Here is an 8,207-nt window from a genome sequence, read left to right as displayed (position 1 = left end):
TTTTTTTCCCTGTCTTTTCTTAAAATAATTAGTTACCTGACTTTATGGACCTATGAATTAAAACTATCAGAGTAATATAAATTTTAAATTTCTAGATAATAAACTTTTTTATCTTCTTGAAATTGTTTTGAAAAGTGCATAGTGATTGTTAAATGAACTTGACCTAATATTAACTTTACCAAGAATTCCATTTGTTTCAAAAATTCTGTCAAGTTGAAATGTTTTTTCTAAAAGTTAGAAATACGAAAATTCTAACGGCTAAATAAAAAATGGAGAAAGCTTGGATGGATGGATCTCTTATTTAACTTAAAAGACTAAACTCGACACTTTAAATCAAATTAAGAACCCTTCAATACCGCCCTCCAAGCTTCGTTTAAAAGCATGGATTAACTAGAAATAGAAAGATGTATGAGCGCACAACGACGCAGCAAGTAAGATGGCGGAAAACTCTCGCGGTTGCTTCACCTTGAAAGGAGTGGGCTAATGGGAGTGTCTTCTCCACTTACTCCTAGCTCCATGCGTGAGATATCCTCAATGGTAGATGGATCATGGGTTAGAGTCCCCTTGCCGTCAGGCTAACCGTGGGAGGTTTTCGTGGCGGGTTAGCTCCATCAAAAAGTCCTCCAGAAAGGCAAATTTCTCCCAATACTCGACACAGGAGTTCCCTTGTCTTCTGGATTGGGTTCAAAATTACAAGGCTACCGATTTGAACATTAGTACTCGTAAACCCATTAAAAATTGGATCGGCTGTTCAACGACGGTTATGAAATAAAATAAAGTATGTTTATACTGAGAAAGTATGTTTTGGTGTCTGATTTTGTAGCTTAAAATATCATCTGTTGTTGTTGCTTATCTCCCATTTGGTCTGAGGGAGTCAGATCATGTAAGAATCCGTTGACATTCAAATATTCATATGCAAGAACAAGAAAAGGAGATGAATAATTTCCCACACATATGAATTCCAACCAGTGGAATCTGTGTTCAGGTGAAGCTTGGTTTGGTGTAACTTGGGGAAAAGTAGACCACCAGTAACCCTGGATGGATCAGTGTAGTAAGGCATAGGAGTATTCTCCTGGTAAGGCCATCTAAGCCGTGAAGGCCGTTTCAGTTTACTCAGCTAACTGCCAACCGGTGACGAAGCCTAAACAGTCTTCCACCTATTAGTGCCCCAGTTTTAGGACTAACAGAAGCTGCATTTCCTCTCATCATGAATCTGTTGACTAATGAAATATTCAATTATTAAAATATCATTTGCACTACTTAATTAGCATATTTGAGCTCTTTCACATTGAGTCTTAGAACGTGAAGTCCAATCATTAGATCAAAAGTTATTCCAGGAGGTCCATTTTTTATTTTTCGTGCTGTACAATAAACAAAAAAAAAAGAAATTTCATAAATCTGCACTGTGAAAAAATATTGTTATTTTAATTTATAACCGTCGTTGAACAGCAGACCCAAAATCGGGTTTACGACTACTAATTAATGTTCAACTCCATAGCCTTGTAATTTTGAACTCAATCCAGAAAACAAAGGAACACCTGTAACAAGTATTGGGAAAAATTTACCTTCGTGGAGGAAGTTTTGATGGAACTAACCCGAATTTGCGGTTCACAGAGAGAAAAACCACGAAAACCTCACACGGTTAGCCTGACGGCAAAGGGAATCTAACCGATGATTCGTCTACCACTGAGAATAATTTTACGTCCACACTGTGGTCGACGCGAGTCGTGTGCGGAATTCCTATCGACCTGCCATCGCTGGGATTCGCATTGGAAGGCGAACGCACAATGCCCTGAGCCACCACGGCTCAAACAATATTGTTAGTTCATAAAAAGTTTATGGAAGTATCATTATTAAAATATTATGAATACACTAGCATTTAAAGGGTTAACTTTTTCCATAATCTGCCCAGGGAAAGTTACTGAAATTGAAACAATATAATTGCCAGGTTATCGGGCGAGCGGTCTGCGACTAAACTAGCAGAATCATTAATGGTTTAATTACAAAATTGATTCAGAACAATTGAGAAATAAAAATGGACAATCAAAAAATATATATTATTTTATTAAGCGGTATTAAGTACATCCAAAACAAATTGCAATTTCTCCAGACCAAAAGTCAATCTCGTTATATTTTAAAACAAATTAAAGATAATAAAAAAAATTCACAAGCGAGGTTTTTGATATTTGCTTTGCATGTTTTACTATTTCATTATTTTTTTTCTGTTGTCAGCCTCGTTAAATTTTATTCTTATAAGTCCTGACAATAATTGACTACGTAGAATCTGATTTTGGATTTTGTATAATCTTTTTTTATACGATATAGTTTGAAATCGGCACAAATTGTATAATACCTTAATTAAACTTTTATATAAAAAATCATTTAAACAGGAAATTTTTGTAAAAAAATTAATGAAACCAAAATTATTCAGATAAAGCTTCTTTTTCAACACTATTTTTTTTAATTTCTCATCAACTGCGAAACCAATGTTTTAGCAAGTCTTAAAAAATACTTAAAAAATAATGCAAGAACAAAGTAAAAACAGATTTCATTAGCCCAGAATGTTTCCTTCATTAAATGTTATAACTCAAGAAAGTAACATTTTAAAATCAATAAAAATAAAAACAATAAATTGCATTTTCGTGTGAGTTAATGCTTGAAGTCATTTTTACTGCTAATAAGGATAAAAGATAGTTTCATTTTAGTAATAGTTAAAATAAGAGGCAACTTCATGAAAAAGAGAAAATTCTCACATACAAGTAATAATTAAAATTGCTTTAACATTTATGCTAGATCATCATAACTAATCTAAAAAAAACATTAAATATAACACTTAAAAATAATAATTAGCATTCAATCTGACTGATTCTCGTAGTGAGTACAAATTTGTAAATTAACTTTACATTTTTAAACTTCAATATTGAGAAAATATTCTTTCAGAGAGATTTCTTTCTTTCAAAAAGATGAAAGCCAAATACTATTTAAAGCAGTATTCTATAAATTGAGTAATAAATTTTAAGAAATGAGGAAAAACTATGTTTTAACAAGATAAATATCTGAAAAGATACTTATCAACCTAAAAAAATCATATTGATACTCAATAATACAATATGCTATGCGAAATCTTTATAAGCTAAAGTATTTTTCTAATGGTTATTACAGAATCTGAGTTGGTAGTATTTGATGAGCTCGGCTACTTTTTGTAGTTGAGTAGAATTTTGATAATTTTCAAACAGATTTTTAGGTGGTTTAGTGAAACCTCATATGCAACTTTTGGATCTAGCGCTTCATTACACTAATGTTTCTTTACACTATTTTTGTTACTCAATAACAATGACATTTATAATTGCAGAAAGACACGCAGACGAATTCGAACTAGGCTTAAGAGAACATAAGAGTGGATCGAAATGGTACGCTATAAAATCTGTTAATCCAGTTTTCAGAGATTTACAAATATAATTATCCTTATTACACAACAAAAAACATACATACATAGCAAGCGACGACGGATTGTTGATTCTGTTGACAATACCAGAGTTGAGAATTACGACAAACGTTTGCCATTTTCCTCCAGATTGTAAACAATCTACTCGCGATATTCTACTTAGCATTTCTTGATATTCAAAGCTCGTCTAGTGACAACTTTGTTTTCGGAAGTGAAAATATTTCTCTTCTGGTGTTAAAAGCGTCAAAGTTTGATGCAGGGTTATCCAATTTTAATTGTTTAAATTACACCCTTTAATTCATATATGAAAGCTGGATTTCGGTGTTAATCCATAATAAAGTGTTCCTTCACAAAATTTTTTGGGTTGATCAAAATCGTATTTCGAGAGATATTTCATCACAGTTCTTACACTGAAGACTCGGTATTCAAAGATTTCTAGTAAATAAGCTCAATACTATTAAATCACTATTATTAAATAAAAAATCACTATCATAAAACTAAATTATTTTTAAATAAACTTCGTTTATATCCTAGGTACAGTACAGTACTTTAATTTGTGTCACACTAGAGATGCACAATGGGATAGTGGGAAACACCCCCAATGATGATCCGGAGACAACATACATACTTCACATCCCGTTTTACCGGGAGGACACATTCACACACCATCCACAAATCGTAGTCTTGACCTAAACCAGAGCTCGATCAATCTCTGATCCAGTACCTCCAGGGGTATTGATTTGTTATGAAAACTTGGAGGACTTTGTGACTTCAACAGATTTAGCGAGCACCGATCACCATTTTGTACACAGGGAGTCTTCGGCTGGTGGGGATCGAACTCATGACCTCTCGAACATGGGTCTAAGGCTCTACCAGCCAGGCTATCTGGACCGGTTTTTATCCCAGGAATATCTCCCCATTGAATTGTAAATCTCCATTTGTTGATTCTTTTTTGATAAGAAAAAAGGTTTGACACGTTTTTTTAATCGTAGTAGACTAATAAAAATATAATAATATAAAAATGATTAATCATGTTATAATTTTAATCTTATGTTATTGAGTAGACTAATAAAAAATGAGAGTATAAAAATGAATTATGTTATCATTTCTTTCCATATCATACTATATAGTTGATTAATAGTGGTATAGTGGGTTTCCTAAATACCACTATTCTTAGACCCATGCGCAAACTAGTTGATTAAGTGTTGTGAGCAGAATAATTTTTTTCCCCTTATGCTTTGATTGTTGTTGTTAATTTACGTCGCACTAGAGCTGCACAATGGGCTATTGGCGACGGTCTGGGAAACATCCCGGAGGATGATCCGAAGACATGCCATTACAATTTTGATCCTCTGCGGAGGGAATGGCTCCCCCGCTTCGGTAGCCCGACGACCTGCGCGCGAAGTCGAGCACTTTACGGTAGCACAGTTTAACGAGGACCAATACCGCACACCCTCGGAGACTGATCCAAGTGGTCACCCACCCGCACACTGACCGCAGCCAGTGATGCTTGACTTCGATGATCTGCTGGGAAACGTGTCTTAACGATCAGTCCACTGCGGGACCCCCTTATGCTTTGAAGAATAAGAAAAAATTATGACAGACACCTTGGGACTCGCATATAGGAATGAGAGAAAAACTTAAATATTACTCTCTGGACAAGTGAGATGTTATTTTTGATGGATGTTGAAACAAAATTTATAAAACTCAAATTGGAAGTTTAAAAACTGTAAATCCGAATAGCATGATTCGAATCAGTGATCTGAATCACTTCCAAAGAAAGTTATTTGAATCATTGATCCAAATGACATGATTCGAATCCCTGATCTGAATCACTTAATTCGAAAAGTGATCCAAATGACATGATTCGAATCATTGATCTGAATCACTTAATTCGAAAAGTGATCCAAATCAATTGATTCCAATCACTGATCTGAATCACTTGATTCGAATCATTTCTCCAAATCACATGGTTCCAATCTAATTTGAATAACAGATTCGAATCATGTGATTCCGATTACAGATTTAAATCATAAGATTCCGATTGCTTATAAGATTCCGATTCGAATCTTGCGATTTGGTTCAATATTCGAATCAAGTAATTCATATCAGTGATTCGAGTTACGCGATTTTGATCATTATTTGAATCAGGTGATTCAGATCAAGTGTTTCAAATCACTGATTCGAAACATGTGATTTGGATCAAGTGATTCCGATCAGTGATTCGAATCATGCAATTTGGATCAATGATTCGATTTAAACGATTCAAATCAAATGAATCGAATAACTGATTCTTATGAAGTGATTCACATCACTGATTCGAATCATACGATTAGGATCACTATTCGAATCCGGTGATTCGGATCTCATTTCGAATCTAGTCAGTTGGATACACAGATTCAAATAACATGACTTAATTGTGAACCACGTGATTCGAATCAAATACTTAAAAAAATTCTAAATTGCAAAAAAATTCGAAAAAAGTTTACTTATTTATCACTATTTTTCTTTTAACTAATGTCGATAGAAAAAAATTTATTATTCTTTCTCATTAATGAATTCTTTCAAGTTGATAAATATACTTAGATCTTTCGTATAATTACGAGTATATTGCATATGTTGCTAATTGCTATAAAGACTTTTAATTATGGTAAATTTTAAGAAACTACAAAAGAAATATTTAAATTTTTTTCTGAATTCATCGAATTCTTTAATCGAAAAATTTTAAGTCCTAATAATGAATGCGTAAAAATCTCTTAGGTTTTACAAGAAATTTTCAACTGTATATGGCATAGCATCACTGTGAAACAGAACTTATTTAAATTCAAGAAGTAATTATTCATTATAATTTAAATCTATTTCGGTCCCGCAGTGGACTGATCGTTAAGACACGGTTCCCAGCAGATCACCGAAGTCAAGCATCACTGGCTGCGGTCAGAGTGCGGGTGGGTGACCACTTGGATCAGTCTGCGTAGGGACCGAGGGTGTGCGGTATTGGTCCTCGTTAAACTGTTCTACCGTAAAGTGCTCGACTTCGTGCACATAGCGCAGCTCTATTGCGACGTAAATGAATTACAACAACAAATCTATTTCAATAAAAACAATTCTATTGATTCGAATCACTTTAGATGATTCGTTTTGCCCAACTCTACTTCAGAAAATGCAAGTTCAGTCGAATGTTTTCCTCTACAGTGACGAGTGAAACAACCTAGTACTACTATATGTGCCGGTCAATTATTGAAAGATTATTTTTGACAGTTTGCATAGTCTTTCATATCCAGGTATCAGTGGACTAGAGTATTGATAAAGCAAAGATTTATCTAGCCGTCAATAAACCGAGATGTTGCGCACTGAACACGTTCTTGCATCAACTGTCAAAAGTCGAAGGTTCAAAGACATACTTAATAGCCCTTTGCATATCTTGAAGTTGCCTGATCATCTGTTCGAGCACATCCATATTGATTTGGTTGGACCTCTCCCATCTTCAGAAGGCTATCATTACTTGCTAACATGCATTGATCGCTATACTCGATGGCCTGAAGTCATACCCATCCCTGACATATCGGCTGAAACTGTTGCAAAATGTTTCGTTACTGACTAGATAGCCTAATTTGGAGTACCAGCTGTAGTTATAATATACTCCAGCTGTAGCCAGCTGGAGTACAAGCAATCAAGACCAACAATTCATGACAAAACTGCTATCTTCCATACTAGAAATAAAAAGAATCCGTACCGCACCCATATCAGGCTATGGCGAATGATATGATCAAATGCCTGCATAGAACCTTAAAGCAAGATATTATGTGCCGTAACAAACTTTGATGAAACGTGACTCTTCCTATCGCTCTCCTAGGATCAGATCAGCATTCAAAAGATGACTTCAAAGGTTTCTGTTCTGAAATGGTTTACGCCTACACAGCCAATTTTTCAAACCTTCCACAAACCCAGAGAAGAGCCAACTTTCATCGAAAACTTGTGGGAGACAATGGAAAAGCTTACACGCGTTCCTCCTACGGATCACTCCAACCAAATCTGTTTTGCGCATCCTGTGTTAAATGATTTTTCGAAAAGATTGGGCCAAACCCTCATTGACTCCTACATATGACGGACCTTTTCAGGTACTTTCACGACAAGGTAAGCATCTCACTTTAAAAACTGGATCCCGCATAGCCACAATCAGTATAGATCTTCTCAAGCCTGCCTTTTTGGAAACATCCATTCCTTTGAATCCTTCAAAACCTGAATATCAACCTCATTTGTTTACTAAAAATGGTAGACAGGTAAAATTGAGAATTCTTTAGTTCCATATCTCCGGAATATGGAGGGGGAGTTTGTGTGGTGTAATTAGCATACTAGGCTTAAGTACCAAAGTTAGTGACCTAGCAAACCTCTAAACTTCGATGTATCTTCTATACATTCTCTGTAATCTCCTTCCTGAAGTATAACGAACTGAACTAAATTTTAAGTGGTAGAAATGTATATATACTTTTGTAAAATTTTGTTCCTTCTCTGTTTTTGCGCTTTGGTTTGCACTTAATCTTACGTTCTACGTCTTTGATTATAATCCAGGGTGCTTTTAATTTTACAGTTAAAATGTTATTAAAATTATGTTTAAATTTCGCATTTCTCCTTTATTATCTTTGACGATTGATCTATTAAAAATGCAGGATTAAATACAGGCAACCTATCTTGCCAAAAGTTTGTCAACAGATGGCAATGCTAAATAGAAAACTATAAAACTACGTTTCCTGCTCCATGTCAG

Source organism: Parasteatoda tepidariorum, chromosome 7 (genome assembly GCF_043381705.1).
Source record: "Parasteatoda tepidariorum isolate YZ-2023 chromosome 7, CAS_Ptep_4.0, whole genome shotgun sequence".
Taxonomy (NCBI): Eukaryota; Metazoa; Arthropoda; class Arachnida; order Araneae; family Theridiidae; genus Parasteatoda; species Parasteatoda tepidariorum.
The sequence above is the reverse complement of the archived record's forward strand: the minus strand, read 5'-3'. Positions refer to the sequence as shown.